The sequence below is a fragment of the Lissotriton vulgaris genome, chromosome 12, assembly GCF_964263255.1.
Source record: "Lissotriton vulgaris chromosome 12, aLisVul1.2, whole genome shotgun sequence".
Taxonomy (NCBI): Eukaryota; Metazoa; Chordata; class Amphibia; order Caudata; family Salamandridae; genus Lissotriton; species Lissotriton vulgaris.
Window position 1 is genome coordinate 451,260,827 of NC_141700.1, and position 19,050 is coordinate 451,279,876.

Sequence of the window (19,050 nt, forward strand, 5' to 3'; positions counted from 1 at the left end):
GCATTCCCTTGCCTCATTTGCTAACACTCTCTAAACAATTGTAGCACGTACATTGGGATATAAATCTTTTTGCCAGCCAAGTGGCAGGGCACCCTTCTTACTTCCTTTGTTTTAGGATATGGTACACCAGTAGCGATTAAGCCAGCTGGTAAGTTGAGAGAGGAAGGGTTATGCTACAGTTAACAGGAATAATAGAAACTATGAATAGCATAATTTGCATCTTCTCTTTAGCCAAATCCTACCAGTGCAGCAATGGTGAAGTTGAGACTCTTATGCTCAAACCTGCGTTCATACAAATGTGTAAGTCTAAATAAAGTTCTAATTTCTTTCTTCGTACCATCTCATCTTTTCGTTGGGCATCCTGTCTACCCTGCAACTCATCTCATTACCAAGATAAATGTATCCTACTCCATGTTAGGCAACAGAGTGGCTCTCATGTCAGACAACATCTTCCTTTACCTTCATGATGCCAGCTGCTTTGCAACAGAGTGGCCTTCTAGTCAGAAAACATCTTGCTTTAGCTTCATGATGTCAGACTGCTAGGCAACAGAATGGCACCTCATGTCAGACAACTTCTTGCTTTAGCTTTATGATGTCAGACACCCCTGGACCAATTGTCCTTGTGGAAGCTAACCACACAGGAGGATGAGATATCAGAAGTTATGCAGTAGGTTACTATCTGTATTCATGACTGCCAGCCACGTAGGAGGGGGAATGGTAAAGGAATGGGAACCAGTCGAAGCACTGTGTCCTTTTCAAAAGTGGGATTGAGGTACAAAGACAGATTAACCTTAACAACAATCCATCTTGAGTATCAGAGTCCAACATAGAGAGTGCAGGAGAAGAGGTTAGATGAGCTTCCTTCCTTGAGTATGTAACACTATTTTTCATAAGTGAGATGGTGCATTTCAGTCTCAAAGGCAGATATTTCCTCGAATAGAACGTTGCTAGCACCAGGATCTAAAGCAGGTTTTAGTAGAGTTTGAGTCAGTCAGTCTTTTATTAACTATCATGACCAACATAATGTGATACATATTACTTCCATCTTGACAGAAATAATATTCAGGCACAGGCTCCCACTATAAATTAGTGAGGACATTCCGATGCTATTTACATCTTTTTAATGCCTAAAAGAATGATTGGGAGTTTTACTTACCACATAGATTGGTAAAATGATGCAGTATGCCAGAAGACTTCCTTTTTTTTTTTGCTTCAGTCTCGGCAATTCAGAGAAACTCTGCTGTGAAACACTGCCACTGCTGGTCATTCAGTATAATCTGCAGATGGAAAAGTCCACTGTTAGTACATTTAGTATAAGCAATACAAAAAGTTTAGATTTTTATAAAGGGTAACCAGATCAATACTATGGAGTCTGTTTTATTGTGAAAATCAACAGCTCAATTAAAAAATCAAATCTCAATTTGTGTTTATAACCTCTCATACTTCTCTGCATTCCCTTGCCTCATTTGCTAACACTCTCTAAACAATTGTAGCACGTACATTGGGATATAAATCTTTTTGCCAGCCAAGTGGCAGCGCACCCTTCTTACTTCCTTTGTTTTAGGATATGGTACACCAGTAGCGATTAAGCCAGCTGGTAAGTTGAGAGAGGAAGGGTTATGCTACAGTTAACAGGAATAATAGAAACTATGAATAGCATAATTTGCATCTTCTCTTTAGCCAAATCCTACCAGTGCAGCAATGGTGAAGTTGAGACTCTTATGCTCAAACCTGCGTTCATACAAATGTGTAAGTCTAAATAAAGTTCTAATTTCTTTCTTCGTACCATCTCATCTTTTCGTTCGGCATCCTATCTACCCTGCAACTCATCTCATTACCAAGATAAATGTATCCTACTCCTTGTTAGGCAACAGAGTGGCTCTGATGTCAGACAACATCTTCCTTTACCTTCATGATGCCAGCTGCTTTGCAACAGAGTGGCCGTCTAGTCAGAAAACATCTTGCTTTAGCTTCATGATGTCAGACTGCTAGGCAACAGAATGGCACCTCATGTCAGACAACTTCTTGCTTTAGCTTTATGAGGTCAGACACCCCTGGACCAATTGTCCTTGTGTAAGCTAACCCCACAGGAGGATGAGATATCAGAAGTTATGCAGTAGGTTACTATCTGTATTCATGACTGCCAGCCACGTAGGAGGGGGAATGGTAAAGGAATGGGAACCAGTCGAAGCACTGTGTCCTTTTCAAAAGTGGGATTGAGGTACAAAGACAGATTAACATTAACAACAATCCATCTTGAGTATCAGAGTCCAACATAGAGAGTGCAGGAGAAGAGGTTAGATGAGCTTCCTTCCTTGAGTATGTAACACTATTTTTCATAAGTGAGATGGCGCATTTCAGTCTCAAAGGCAGCAATTTCCTCGAATAGAACATTGCTAGCACCAGGATCTAAAGTAGGTTTTAGTAGAGTTTGAGTCAGTCAGTCTTTTATTAACTATCATGACCAACATAATGTGATACATATTACTTCCATCTTGACAGAAATTATATTCAGGCACAGGCTCCCACTATAAAGTAGTGACAACATTCCAATGCTATTAACATCTTTTTAATGCCTAAAAGAATGATTGGGAGTTTTACTTACCACATAAATTGGTAAAATGATGCAGTATGCCAGAAGACTTCCTTTTTTTTTTGCTTCATTCTCGGCAATTCAGAGAAACTCTGCTGTGAAACACTGCCACTGCTGGTCATTCAGTATAATCTGCAGATGGAAAAGTCCACTGTTAGTACATTTAGTATAAGCAATACAAAAAGTTTAGATTTTTATAAAGGGTAACCAGATCAATACTATGGAGTCTGTTTTATTGTGAAAATCAACAGCTCAATTAAAAAATCAAATCTCAATTTGTGTTTATAACCTCTCATACTTCTCTGCATTCCCTTGCCTCATTTGCTAACACTCTCTAAACAATTGTAGCACGTACATTGGGATATAAATCTTTTTGCCAGCCAAGTGGCAGCGCACCCTTCTTACTTCCTTTGTTTTAGGATATGGTACACCAGTAGCGATTAAGCCAGCTGGTAAGTTGAGAGAGGAAGGGTTATGCTACAGTTAACAGGAATAATAGAAACTATGAATAGCATAATTTGCATCTTCTCTTTAGCCAAATCCTACCAGTGCAGCAATGGTGAAGTTGAGACTCTTATGCTCAAACCTGCGTTCATACAAATGTGTAAGTCTAAATAAAGTTCTAACTTCTTTCTTCGTACCATCTCATCTTTTCGTTGGGCATCCTGTCTACCCTGCAACTCATCTCATTACCAAGATAAATGTATCCTACTCCTTGTTAGGCAACAGAGTGGCTCTCATGTCAGACAACATCTTCCTTTACCTTCATGATGCCAGCTGCTTTGCAACAGAGTGGCCTTCTAGTCAGAAAACATCTTGCTTTAGCTTTATGATGTCAGACTGCCCGGCAACAGAATGGCACCTCATGTCAGACAACCTCTTGCTTTAGCTTTATGATGTCAGACACCCCTGGACCAATTGTCCTTGTGGAAGCTAACCACACAGGAGGATGAGATATCAGAAGTTACGCAGTAGGTTACTATCTGTATTCATGACTGCCAGCCACGTAGGAGGGGGAATGGTAAAGGAATGGGAACCAGTCGAAGCACTGTGTCCTTTTCAAAAGTGGGATTGAGGTACAAAGACAGATTAACCTTAACAACAATCCATCTTGAGTATCAGAGTCCAACATACAGAGTGCAGGAGAAGAGGTTAGATGAGCTTCCTTCCTTGAGTATGTAACACTATTTTTCATAAGTGAGATGGCGCATTTCAGTCTCAAAGGCAGCAATTTCCTCGAATAGAACATTGCTAGCACCAGGATCTAAAGCAGGTTTTAGTAGAGTTTGAGTCAGTCAGTCTTTTATTAACTATCATGACCAACATAATGTGATACATATTACTTCCATCTTGACAGAAATTATATTCAGGCACAGGCTCCCACTATAAAGAAGTGACAACATTCCAATGCTATTAACATCTTTTTAATGCCTAAAAGAATGACTGGGAGTTTTACTTACCACATAAATTGGTAAAATGATGCAGTATGCCAGAAGACTTCCTTTTTTTTTTTGCTTCAGTCTCGGCAATTCAGAGAAACTCTGCTGTGAAACACTGCCACTGCTGGTCATTTAGTATAATCTGCAGATGGAAAAGTCCACTGTTAGTACATTTAGTATAAGCAATACAAAAAGGTTAGATTTTTTTAAAGGGTAACCAGATCAATACTATGGAGTCTGTTTTATTGTGAAAATCAACAGCTCAATTAAAAAATCAAATCTCAATTTGTGTTCATAACCTCTCATACTTCTCTGCATTCCCTTGCCTCATTTGCTAACACTCTCTAAACAATTGTAGCACGTACATTGGGATATAAATCTTTTTGCCAGCCAAGTGGCAGCGCACCCTTCTTACTTCCTTTGTTTTAGGATATGGTACACCAGTAGCGATTAAGCCAGCTGGTAAGTTGAGAGAGGAAGGGTTATGCTACAGTTAACAGGAATAATAGAAACTATGAATAGCATAATTTGCATCTTCTCTTTAGCCAAATCCTACCAGTGCAGCAATGGTGAAGTTGAGACTCTTATGCTCAAACCTGCGTTCATACAAATGTGTAAGTCTAAATAAAGTTCTAATTTCTTTCTTCGTACCATCTCATCTTTTCGTTGGGCATCCTATCTACCCTGCAACTCATCTCATTACCAAGATAAATGTATCCTACTCCATGTTAGGCAACAGAGTGGCTCTCATGTCAGACAACATCTTCCTTTACCTTCATGATGCCAGCTGCTTTGCAACAGAGTGGCCTTCTAGTCAGAAAACATCTTGCTTTAGCTTCATGATGTCAGACTGCTAGGCAACAGAATGGCACCTCATGTCAGACAACTTCTTGCTTTAGCTTTATGATGTCAGACACCCCTGGACCAATTGTCCTTGTGGAAGCTAACCACACAGGAGGATGAGATATCAGAAGTTATGCAGTAGGTTACTATCTGTATTCATGACTGCCAGCCACGTAGGAGGGGGAATGGTAAAGGAATGGGAACCAGTCGAAGCACTGTGTCCTTTTCAAAAGTGGGATTGAGGTACAAAGACAGATTAACCTTAACAACAATCCATCTTGAGTATCAGAGTCCAACATAGAGAGTGCAGGAGAAGAGGTTAGATGAGCTTCCTTCCTTGAGTATGTAACACTATTTTTCATAAGTGAGATGGTGCATTTCAGTCTCAAAGGCAGCAATTTCCTCGAATAGAACATTGCTAGCACCAGGATCTAAAGCAGGTTTTAGTAGAGTTTGAGTCAGTCAGTCTTTTATTAACTATCATGACCAACATAATGTGATTCATATTACTTCCATCTTGACAGAAATTATATTCAGGCACAGGCTCCCACTATAAAGTAGTGACGACATTTCGTTGCTATTGACATCTTTTTAATGCCTAAAAGAATGACTGGGAGTTTTACTTACCACATAAATTGGTAAAATGATGCAGTATGCCAGAAGACTTCCTTTTTTTTTTTTGCTTCAGTCTCGGCAATTCAGAGAAACTCTGCTGTGAAACACTGCCACTGCTGGTCATTTAGTATAATCTGCAGATGGAAAAGTCCACTGTTAGTACATTTAGTATAAGCAATACAAAAAGGTTAGATTTTTTTAAAGGGTAACCAGATCAATACTATGGAGTCTGTTTTATTGTGAAAATAGACAGCTCAATTAAAAAATCAAATCTCAATTTGTGTTTATAACCTCTCATACTTCTCTGCATTCCCTTGCCTCATTTGCTAACACTCTCTAAACAATTGTAGCACGTACATTGGGATATAAATCTTTTTGCCAGCCAAGTGGCAGCGCACCCTTCTTACTTCCTTTGTTTTAGGATATGGTACACCAGTAGCGATTAAGCCAGCTGGTAAGTTGAGAGAGGAAGGGTTATGCTACAGTTAACAGGAATAATAGAAACTATGAATAGCATAATTTGCATCTTCTCTTTAGCCAAATCCTACCAGTGCAGCAATGGTGAAGTTGAGACTCTTATGCTCAAACCTGCGTTCATACAAATGTGTAAGTCTAAATAAAGTTCTAATTTCTTTCTTCGTACCATCTCATCTTTTCGTTCGGCATCCTATCTACCCTGCAACTCATCTCATTACCAAGATAAATGTATCCTACTCCTTGTTAGGCAACAGAGTGGCTCTGATGTCAGACAACATCTTCCTTTACCTTCATGATGCCAGCTGCTTTGCAACAGAGTGGCCTTCTAGTCAGAAAACATCGTGCTTTAGCTTCATGATGTCAGACTGCTAGGCAACAGAATGGCACCTCATGTCAGACAACTTCTTGCTTTAGCTTTATGATGTCAGACACCCCTGGACCAATTGTCCTTGTGGAAGCTAACCCCACAGGAGGATGAGATATCAGAAGTTACGCAGTAGGTTACGATCTGTATTCATGACTGCCAGCCACGTAGGAGGGGGAATGGTAAAGGAATGGGAACCAGTCGAAGCACTGTGTCCTTTTCGAAAGTGGGATTGAGGTACAAAGACAGATTAACCTTAACAACAATCCATCTTGAGTATCAGAGTCCAACATACAGAGTGCAGGAGAAGAGGTTAGATGAGCTTCCTTCCTTGAGTATGTAACACTATTTTTCATAAGTGAGATGGCGCATTTCAGTCTCAAAGGCAGCAATTTCCTCGAATAGAACATTGCTAGCACCAGGATCTAAAGCAGGTTTTAGTAGAGTTTGAGTCAGTCAGTCTTTTATTAACTATCATGACCAACATAATGTGATACATATTACTTCCATCTTGACAGAAATAATATTCAGGCACAGGCTCCCACTATAAATTAGTGAGGACATTCCGATGCTATTTACATCTTTTTAATGCCTAAAAGAATGATTGGGAGTTTTACTTACCACATAAATTGGTAAAATGATGCAGTATGCCAGAAGACTTCCATTTTTTTTTTGCTTCAGTCTCGGCAATTCAGAGAAACTCTGCTGTGAAACACTGCCACTGCTGGTCATTCAGTATAATCTGCAGATGGAAAAGTCCACTGTTAGTACATTTAGTATAAGCAATACAAAAAGTTTAGATTTTTATAAAGGGTAACCAGATTAATACTATGGAGTCTGTTTTATTGTGAAAATCAACAGCTCAATTAAACAATCAAATCTCAATTTGTGTTTATAACCTCTCATACTTCTCTGCATTCCCTTGCCTCATTTGCTAACACTCTCTAAACAATTGTAGCACGTACATTGGGATATAAATCTTTTTGCCAGCCAAGTGTCAGAGCACCCTTCTTACTTCCTTTGTTTTAGGATATGGTACACCAGTAGCGATTAAGCCAGCTGGTAAGTTGAGAGAGGAAGGGTTATGCTACAGTTAACAGGAATAATAGAAACTATGAATAGCATAATTTGCATCTTCTCTTTAGCCAAATCCTACCAGTGCAGCAATGGTGAAGATGAGACTCGTATGCTCAAACCTGCGTTCATACAAATGTGTAAGTCTAAATAAAGTTCTAATTTCTTTCTTCTTACCATCTCATCTTTTCGTTGGGCATCCTATCTACCCTGCAACTCATCTCATTACCAAGATAAATGTATCCTACTCCTTGTTAGGTAACAGAGTGGCTCTCATGTCAGACAACATCTTCCTTTACCTTCATGATGCCAGCTGCTTTGCAACAGAGTGGCCTTCTAGTCAGAAAACATCGTGCTTTAGCTTCATGATGTCAGACTGCTAGGCAACAGAATGGCACCTCATGTCAGACAACTTCTTGCTTTAGCTTTATGATGTCAGACACCCCTGGACCAATTGTCCTTGTGGAAGCTAACCACACAGGAGGATGAGATATCAGAAGTTATGCAGTAGGTTACTATCTGTATTCATGACTGCCAGCCACGTAGGAGGGGGAATGGTAAAGGAATGGGAACCAGTCGAAGCACTGTGTCCTTTTCAAAAGTGGGATTGAGGTACAAAGACAGATTAACCTTAACAACAATCCATCTTGAGTATCAGAGTCCAACATAGAGAGTGCAGGAGAAGAGGTTAGATGAGCTTCCTTCCTTGAGTATGTAACACTATTTTTCATAAGTGAGATGGTGCATTTCAGTCTCAAACGCAGATATTTCCTCGAATAGAATGTTGCTAGCACCAGGATCTAAAGCAGGTTTTAGTAGAGTTTGAGTCAGTCAGTCTTTTATTAACTATCATGACCAACATAATGTGATACATATTACTTCCATCTTGACAGAAATAATATTCAGGCACAGGCTCCCACTATAAATTAGTGAGGACATTCCGATGCTATTTACATCTTTTTAATGCCTAAAAGAATGATTGGGAGTTTTACTTACCACATAAATTGGTAAAATGATGCAGTATGCCAGAAGACTTCCTTTTTTTTATTTTGCTTCAGTCTCGGCAATTCAGAGAAACTCTGCTGTGAAACACTGCCACTGCTGGTCATTCAGTATAATCTGCAGATGGAAAAGTCCACTGTTAGTACATTTAGTATAAGCAATACAAAATGTTTAGATTTTTATAAAGGGTAACCAGATCAATACTATGGAGTCTGTTTTATTGTGAAAATCAACAGCTCAATTTAAAAATCAAATCTCAATTTGTGTTTATAACCTCTCATACTTCTCTGCGTCCCCTTGCCTCATTTGCTAACACTCTCTAAACAATTGTAGCACGTACATTGGGATATAAATCTTTTGCCAGCCAAGTGGCAGCGCACCCTTCTTACTTCCTTTGTTTTAGGATATGGTACACCAGTAGCGATTAAGCCAGCTGGTAAGTTGAGAGAGGAAGGGTTATGCTACAGTTAACAGGAATAATAGAAACTATGAATAGCATAATTTGCATCTTCTCTTTAGCCAAATCCTACCAGTGCAGCAATGGTGAAGTTGAGACTCTTATGCTCAAACCTGCGTTCATACAAATGTGTAAGTCTAAATAAAGTTCTAATTTCTTTCTTCTTACCATCTCATCTTTTCGTTGGGCATCCTATCTACCCTGCAACTCATCTCATTACCAAGATAAATGTATCCTACTCCTTGTTAGGTAACAGAGTGGCTCTCATGTCAGACAACATCTTCCTTTACCTTCATGATGCCAGCTGCTTTGCAACAGAGTGGCCTTCTAGTCAGAAAACATTGTGCTTTAGCTTCATGATGTCAGACTGCTAGGCAACAGAATGGCACCTCATGTCAGACAACTTCTTGCTTTAGCTTTATGATGTCAGACACCCCTGGACCAATTGTCCTTGTGGAAGCTAACCACACAGGAGGATGAGATATCAGAAGTTATGCAGTAGGTTACTATCTGTATTCATGACTGCCAGCCACGTAGGAGGGGGAATGGTAAAGGAATGGGAACCAGTCGAAGCACTGTGTCCTTTTCAAAAGTGGGATTGAGGTACAAAGACAGATTAACCTTAACAACAATCCATCTTGAGTATCAGAGTCCAACATAGAGAGTGCAGGAGAAGAGGTTAGATGAGCTTCCTTCCTTGAGTATGTAACACTATTTTTCATAAGTGAGATGGTGCATTTCAGTCTCAAACGCAGATATTTCCTCGAATAGAATGTTGCTAGCACCAGGATCTAAAGCAGGTTTTAGTAGAGTTTGAGTCAGTCAGTCTTTTATTAACTATCATGACCAACATAATGTGATACATATTACTTCCATCTTGACAGAAATAATATTCAGGCACAGGCTCCCACTATAAATTAGTGAGGACATTCCGATGCTATTTACATCTTTTTAATGCCTAAAAGAATGATTGGGAGTTTTACTTACCACATAAATTGGTAAAATGATGCAGTATGCCAGAAGACTTCCTTTTTTTTTTGCTTCATTCTCGGCAATTCAGAGTAACTCTGCTGTGAAACACTGCCACTGCTGGTCATTCAGTATAATCTGCAGATGGAAAAGTCCACTGTTATTACATTTAGTATAAGCAATACAAAATGTTTAGATTTTTATAAAGGGTAACCAGATCAATACTATGGAGTCTGTTTTATTGTGAAAATCAACAGCTCAATTAAAAAATCAAATCTCAATTTGTGTTTATAACCTCTCATACTTCTATGCGTCCCCTTGCCTCATTTGCTAACACTCTCTAAACAATTGTAGCACGTACATTGGGATATAAATCTTTTTGCCAGCCAAGTGGCAGCGCACCCTTCTTACTTCCTTTGTTTTAGGATATGGTACACCAGTAGCGATTAAGCCAGCTGGTAAGTTGAGAGAGGAAGGGTTATGCTACAGTTAACAGGAATAATAGAAACTATGAATAGCATGATTTGCATCTTCTCTTTAGCCAAATCCTACCAGTGCAGCAATGGTGAAGTTGAGACTCTTATGCTCAAACCTCCGTTCATACAAATGTGTAAGTCTAAATAAAAATCTAATTTCTTTCTTTGTACCATCTCATCTTTTCGTTGGGCATCCTGTCTACCCTGCAATTCATCTCATTACCAAGATAAATGTATCCTACTCCTTGTTAGGCAACAGAGTGGCTCTCATGTCAGACAACATCTTCCTTTACCTTCATGATGCCAGCTGCTTTGCAACAGAGTGGCCTTCTAGTCAGAAAACATCTTGCTTTAGCTTTATGATGTCAGACTACTAGGCAACAGAATGGCACCTCATGTCAGACAACTTCTTGCTTTAGCTTTATGATGTCAGGCACCCCTGGACCAATTGTCCTTGTGGAAGCTAACCACACAGGAGGATGAGATATCAGAAGTTATGCAGTAGGTTACTATCTGTATTCATGACTGCCAGCCACGTAGGAGGGGGAATGGTAAAGGAATGGGAACCAGTCAAAGCACTGTGTCCTTTTCAAAAGTGGGATTGAGGTACAAAGACAGATTAACCTTAACAACAATCCATCTTGAGTATCAGAGTCCAACATAGAGAGTGCAGGAGAAGAGGTTAGATGAGCTTCCTTCCTTGAGTATGTAACACTATTTTTCATAAGTGAGATGGTGCATTTCAGTCTCAAAGGCAGATATTTCCTCGAATAGAACGTTGCTAGCACCAGGATCTAAAGCAGGTTTTAGTAGAGTTTGAGTCAGTCAGTCTTTTATTAACTATCATGACCAACATAATGTGATACATATTACTTCCATCTTGACAGAAATAATATTCAGGCACAGGCTCCCACTATAAATTAGTGAGGACATTCCGATGCTATTTACATCTTTTTAATGCCTAAAAGAATGATTGGGAGTTTTACTTACCACATAAATTGGTAAAATGATGCAGTATGCCAGAAGACTTCCTTTTTTTTTTGCTTCATTCTCGGCAATTCAGAGTAACTCTGCTGTGAAACACTGCCACTGCTGGTCATTCAGTATAATCTGCAGATGGAAAAGTCCACTGTTATTACATTTAGTATAAGCAATACAAAATGTTTAGATTTTTATAAAGGGTAACCAGATCAATACTATGGAGTCTGTTTTATTGTGAAAATCAACAGCTCAATTAAAAAATCAAATCTCAATTTGTGTTTATAACCTCTCATACTTCTCTGCGTCCCCTTGCCTCATTTGCTAACACTCTCTAAACAATTGTAGCACGTACATTGGGATATAAATCTTTTTGCCAGCCAAGTGGCAGCGCACCCTTCTTACTTCCTTTGTTTTAGGATATGGTACACCAGTAGCGATTAAGCCAGCTGGTAAGTTGAGAGAGGAAGGGTTATGCTACAGTTAACAGGAATAATAGAAACTATGAATAGCATGATTTGCATCTTCTCTTTAGCCAAATCCTACCAGTGCAGCAATGGTGAAGTTGAGACTCTTATGCTCAAACCTCCGTTCATACAAATGTGTAAGTCTAAATAAAAATCTAATTTCTTTCTTTGTACCATCTCATCTTTTCGTTGGGCATCCTGTCTACCCTGCAACTCATCTCATTACCAAGATAAATGTATCCTACTCCTTGTTAGGCAACAGAGTGGCTCTCATGTCAGACAACATCTTCCTTTACCTTCATGATGCCAGCTGCTTTGCAACAGAGTGGCCTTCTAGTCAGAAAACATCTTGCTTTAGCTTTATGATGTCAGACTGCTAGGCAACAGAATGGCACCTCATGTCAGACAACTTCTTGCTTTAGCTTTATGATGTCAGACACCCCTGGACCAATTGTCCTTGTGGAAGCTAACCCCACAGGAGGATGAGATATCAGAAGTTACGCAGTAGGTTACTATCTGTATTCATGACTGCCAGCCACGTAGGAGGGGGATGGTAAAGGAATGGGAACCAGTCGAAGCACTGTGTCCTTTTCAAAAGTGGGATTGAGGTACAAAGACAGATTAACCTTAACAACAATCCATCTTGAGTATCAGAGTCCAACATAGAGAGTGCAGGAGAAGAGGTTAGATGAGCTTCCTTCCTTGAGTATGTAACACTATTTTTCATAAGTGAGATGGTGCATTTCAGTCTCAAAGGCAGATATTTCCTCGAATAGAACGTTGCTAGCACCAGGATCTAAAGCAGGTTTTAGTAGAGTTTGAGTCAGTCAGTCTTTTATTAACTATCATGACCAACATAATGTGATACATATTACTTCCATCTTGACAGAAATAATATTCAGGCACAGGCTCCCACTATAAATTAGTGAGGACATTCCGATGCTATTTACATCTTTTTAATGCCTAAAAGAATGATTGGGAGTTTTACTTACCACATAAATTGGTAAAATGATGCAGTATGCCAGAAGACTTCCTTTTTTTTTTGCTTCATTCTCGGCAATTCAGAGAAACTCTGCTGTGAAACACTGCCACTGCTGGTCATTCAGTATAATCTGCAGATGGAAAAGTCCACTGTTAGTACATTTAGTATAAGCAATACAAAAAGTTTAGATTTTTATAAAGGGTAACCAGATCAATACTATGGAGTCTGTTTTATTGTGAAAATCAACAGCTCAATTAAAAAATCAAATCTCAATTTGTGTTTATAACCTCTCATACTTCTCTGCATTCCCTTGCCTCATTTGCTAACACTCTCTAAACAATTGTAGCACGTACATTGGGATATAAATCTTTTTGCCAGCCAAGTGGCAGCGCACCCTTCTTACTTCCTTTGTTTTAGGATATGGTACACCAGTAGCGATTAAGCCAGCTGGTAAGTTGAGAGAGGAAGGGTTATGCTACAGTTAACAGGAATAATAGAAACTATGAATAGCATAATTTGCATCTTCTCTTTAGCCAAATCCTACCAGTGCAGCAATGGTGAAGTTGAGACTCTTATGCTCAAACCTGCGTTCATACAAATGTGTAAGTCTAAATAAAGTTCTAATTTCTTTCTTCGTACCATCTCATCTTTTCGTTGGGCATCCTATCTACCCTGCAACTCATCTCATTACCAAGATAAATGTATCCTACTCCATGTTAGGCAACAGAGTGGCTCTCATGTCAGACAACATCTTCCTTTACCTTCATGATGCCAGCTGCTTTGCAACAGAGTGGCCTTCTAGTCAGAAAACATCTTGCTTTAGCTTCATGATGTCAGACTGCTAGGCAACAGAATGGCACCTCATGTCAGACAACTTCTTGCTTTAGCTTTATGATGTCAGACACCCCTGGACCAATTGTCCTTGTGGAAGCTAACCCCACAGGAGGATGAGATATCAGAAGTTACGCAGTAGGTTACGATCTGTATTCATGACTGCCAGCCACGTAGGAGGGGGAATGGTAAAGGAATGGGAACCAGTCGAAGCACTGTGTCCTTTTCGAAAGTGGGATTGAGGTACAAAGACAGATTAACCTTAACAACAATCCATCTTGAGTATCAGAGTCCAACATACAGAGTGCAGGAGAAGAGGTTAGATGAGCTTCCTTCCTTGAGTATGTAACACTATTTTTCATAAGTGAGATGGCGCATTTCAGTCTCAAAGGCAGCAATTTCCTCGAATAGAACATTGCTAGCACCAGGATCTAAAGCAGGTTTTAGTAGAGTTTGAGTCAGTCAGTCTTTTATTAACTATCATGACCAACATAATGTGATACATATTACTTCCATATTGACAGAAATTACTATTCAGGCACAGGCTCCCACTATAAAGTAGTGACAACATTCCAATGCTATTAACATCTTTTTAATGCCTAAAAGAATGATTGGGAGTTTTACTTACCACATAAATTGGTAAAATGATGCAGTATGCCAGAAGACTTCCTTTTTTTTTTGCTTCATTCTCGGCAATTCAGAGAAACTCTGCTGTGAAACACTGCCACTGCTGGTCATTCAGTATAATCTGCAGATGGAAAAGTCCACTGTTAGTACATTTAGTATAAGCAATACAAAAAGTTTAGATTTTTTTAAAGGGTAACCAGATCAATACTATGGAGTCTGTTTTATTGTGAAAATCAACAGCTCAATTAAAAAATCAAATCTCAATTTGTGTTTATAACCTCTCATACTTCTCTGCATTCCCTTGCCTCATTTGCTAACACTCTCTAAACAATTGTAGCACGTACATTGGGATATAAATCTTTTTGCCAGCCAAGTGGCAGCGCACCCTTCTTACTTCCTTTGTTTTAGGATATGGTACACCAGTAGCGATTAAGCCAGCTGGTAAGTTGAGAGAGGAAGGGTTATGCTACAGTTAACAGGAATAATAGAAACTATGAATAGCATAATTTGCATCTTCTCTTTAGCCAAATCCTACCAGTGCAGCAATGGTGAAGTTGAGACTCTTATGCTCAAACCTCCGTTCATACAAATGTGTAAGTCTAAATAAAGTTCTAATTTCTTTCTTCGTACCATCTCATCTTTTCGTTGGGCATCCTATCTACCCTGCAACTCATCTCATTACCAAGATAAATGTATCCTACTCCTTGTTAGGCAACAGAGTGGCTCTCATGTCAGACAACATCTTCCTTTACCTTCATGATGCCAGCTGCTTTGCAACAGAGTGGCCTTCTAGTCAGAAAACATCTTGCTTTAGCTTTATGATGTCAGACTGCCCGGCAACAGAATGGCACCTCATGTCAGACAACCTCTTGCTTTAGCTTTATGATGTCAGACACCCCTGGACCAATTGTCCTTGTGGAAGCTAACCACACAGGAGGATGAGATATCAGAAGTTACGCAGTAGGTTACTATCTGTATTCATGACTGCCAGCCACGTAGGAGGGGGAATGGTAAAGGAATGGGAACCAGTCGAAGCACTGTGTCCTTTTCGAAAGTGGGATTGAGGTACAAAGACAGATTAACCTTAACAGCACTCCATCTTGAGTATCAGAGTCCAACATAGAGTGCAGGAGAAGAGGTTAGATGAGCTTCCTTTCTTGAGTATGTAACACTATTTTTCATAAGTGAGATGGTGCATTTCAGTCTCAAAGGCAGATATTTCCTCGAATAGAACGTTGCTAGCACCAGGATCTAAAGCAGGTTTTAGTAGAGTTTGAGTCAGTCATTCTTTTATTAACTATCATGACCAACATAATGTGATACATATTACTTCCATCTTGACAGAAATAATATTCAGGCACAGGCTCCCACTATAAATTAGTGAGGACATTCCGATGCTATTTACATCTTTTTAATGCCTAAAAGAATGATTGGGAGTTTTACTTACCACATAAATTGGTAAAATGATGCAGTATGCCAGAAGACTTCCATTTTTTTTTTGCTTCAGTCTCGGCAATTCAGAGAAACTCTGCTGTGAAACACTGCCACTGCTGGTCATTCAGTATAATCTGCAGATGGAAAAGTCCACTGTTAGTACATTTAGTATAAGCAATACAAAAAGTTTAGATTTTTATAAAGGGTAACCAGATTAATACTATGGAGTCTGTTTTATTGTGAAAATCAACAGCTCAATTAAACAATCAAATCTCAATTTGTGTTTATAACCTCTCATACTTCTCTGCATTCCCTTGCCTCATTTGCTAACACTCTCTAAACAATTGTAGCACGTACATTGGGATATAAATCTTTTTGCCAGCCAAGTGTCAGAGCACCCTTCTTACTTCCTTTGTTTTAGGATATGGTACACCAGTAGCGATTAAGCCAGCTGGTAAGTTGAGAGAGGAAGGGTTATGCTACAGTTAACAGGAATAATAGAAACTATGAATAGCATAATTTGCATCTTCTCTTTAGCCAAATCCTACCAGTGCAGCAATGGTGAAGATGAGACTCGTATGCTCAAACCTGCGTTCATACAAATGTGTAAGTCTAAATAAAGTTCTAATTTCTTTCTTCTTACCATCTCATCTTTTCGTTGGGCATCCTATCTACCCTGCAACTCATCTCATTACCAAGATAAATGTATCCTACTCCTTGTTAGGTAACAGAGTGGCTCTCATGTCAGACAACATCTTCCTTTACCTTCATGATGCCAGCTGCTTTGCAACAGAGTGGCCTTCTAGTCAGAAAACATCGTGCTTTAGCTTCATGATGTCAGACTGCTAGGCAACAGAATGGCACCTCATGTCAGACAACTTCTTGCTTTAGCTTTATGATGTCAGACACCCCTGGACCAATTGTCCTTGTGGAAGCTAACCACACAGGAGGATGAGATATCAGAAGTTATGCAGTAGGTTACTATCTGTATTCATGACTGCCAGCCACGTAGGAGGGGGAATGGTAAAGGAATGGGAACCAGTCGAAGCACTGTGTCCTTTTCAAAAGTGGGATTGAGGTACAAAGACAGATTAACCTTAACAACAATCCATCTTGAGTATCAGAGTCCAACATAGAGAGTGCAGGAGAAGAGGTTAGATGAGCTTCCTTCCTTGAGTATGTAACACTATTTTTCATAAGTGAGATGGTGCATTTCAGTCTCAAACGCAGATATTTCCTCGAATAGAATGTTGCTAGCACCAGGATCTAAAGCAGGTTTTAGTAGAGTTTGAGTCAGTCAGTCTTTTATTAACTATCATGACCAACATAATGTGATACATATTACTTCCATCTTGACAGAAATAATATTCAGGCACAGGCTCCCACTATAAATTAGTGAGGACATTCCGATGCTATTTACATCTTTTTAATGCCTAAAAGAATGATTGGGAGTTTTACTTACCACATAAATTGGTAAAATGATGCAGTATGCCAGAAGACTTCCTTTTTTTTTTTTTGCTTCAGTCTCGGCAATTCAGAGAAACTCTGCTGTGAAACACTGCCACTGCTGGTCATTCAGTATAATCTGCAGATGGAAAAGTCCACTGTTAGTACATTTAGTATAAGCAATACAAAATGTTTAGATTTTTATAAAGGGTAACCAGATCAATACTATGGAGTCTGTTTTATTGTGAAAATCAACAGCTCAATTTAAAAATCAAATCTCAATTTGTGTTTATAACCTCTCATACTTCTCTGCGTCCCCTTGCCTCATTTGCTAACACTCTCTAAACAATTGTAGCACGTACATTGGGATATAAATCTTTTGCCAGCCAAGTGGCAGCGCACCCTTCTTACTTCCTTTGTTTTAGGATATGGTACACCAGTAGCGATTAAGCCAGCTGGTAAGTTGAGAGAGGAAGGGTTATGCTACAGTTAACAGGAATAATAGAAACTATGAATAGCATAATTTGCATCTTCTCTTTAGCCAAATCCTACCAGTGCAGCAATGGTGAAGTTGAGACTCTTATGCTCAAACCTGCGTTCATACAAATGTGTAAGTCTAAATAAAGTTCTAATTTCTTTCTTCTTACCATCTCATCTTTTCGTTGGGCATCCTATCTACCCTGCAACTCATCTCATTACCAAGATAAATGTATCCTACTCCTTGTTAGGCAACAGAGTGGCTCTCATGTCAGACAACATCTTCCTTTACCTTCATGATGCCAGCTGCTTTGCAACAGAGTGGCCTTCTAGTCAGAAAACATCTTGCTTTAGCTTCATGATGTCAGACTGCTAGGCAACAGAATGGCACCTCATGTCAGACAACTTCTTGCTTTAGCTTTATGATGTCAGACACCCCTGGACCAATTGTCCTTGTGGAAGCTAACCCCACAGGAGGATGAGATATCAGAAGTTACGCAGTAGGTTACGATCTGTATTCATGACTGCCAGCCACGTAGGAGGGGGAATGGTAAAGGAATGGGAACCAGTCGAAGCACTGTGTCCTTTTCGAAAGTGGGATTGAGGTACAAAGACAGATTAACCTTAACAACAATCCATCTTGAGTATCAGAGTCCAACATACAGAGTGCAGGAGAAGAGGTTAGATGAGCTTCCTTCCTTGAGTATGTAACACTATTTTTCATAAGTGAGATGGCGCATTTCAGTCTCAAAGGCAGCAATTTCCTCGAATAGAACATTGCTAGCACCAGGATCTAAAGCAGGTTTTAGTAGAGTTTGAGTCAGTCAGTCTTTTATTAACTATCATGACCAACATAATGTGATACATATTACTTCCATATTGACAGAAATTACTATTCAGGCACAGGCTCCCACTATAAAGTAGTGACAACATTCCAATGCTATTAACATCTTTTTAATGCCTAAAAGAATGATTGGGAGTTTTACTTACCACATAAATTGGTAAAATGATGCAGTATGCCAGAAGACTTCCTTTTTTTTTTTGCTTCATTCTCGGCAATTCAGAGAAACTCTGCTGTGAAACACTGCCACTGCTGGTCATTCAGTATAATCTGCAGATGGAAAAGTCCACTGTTAGTACATTTAGTATAAGCAATACAAAAAGTTTAGATTTTTTTAAAGGGTAACCAGATCAATACTATGGAGTCTGTTTTATTGTGAAAATCAACAGCTCAATTAAAAAATCAAATCTCAATTTGTGTTTATAACCTCTCATACTTCTCTGCATTCCCTTGCCTCATTTGCTAACACTCTCTAAACAATTGTAGCACGTACATTGGGATATAAATCTTTTTGCCAGCCAAGTGGCAGCGCACCCTTCTTACTTCCTTTGTTTTAGGATATGGTACACCAGTAGCGATTAAGCCAGCTGGTAAGTTGAGAGAGGAAGGGTTATGCTACAGTTAACAGGAATAATAGAAACTATGAATAGCATAATTT

General features: G+C 39.3%; 1 long non-coding RNA gene across 1 annotated transcript; it reads right to left on the bottom strand.

The window, feature by feature from the left end:
- Positions 1-2,605: 2,605 nt before the first annotated feature.
- Positions 2,606-18,650, bottom strand: LOC147676744 (uncharacterized). The gene is made up of 12 exons (XR_015302559.1): positions 18,542-18,650; positions 17,091-17,213; positions 15,642-15,762; positions 14,196-14,315; positions 12,747-12,866; positions 11,300-11,419; positions 9,852-9,971; positions 8,402-8,524; positions 6,953-7,073; positions 5,503-5,624; positions 4,054-4,174; positions 2,606-2,725 (listed from the first exon to the last, which is right to left on the bottom strand). It is a non-coding gene; the product is annotated as an uncharacterized LOC147676744 (long non-coding RNA).
- Positions 18,651-19,050: the final 400 nt, after the last annotated feature.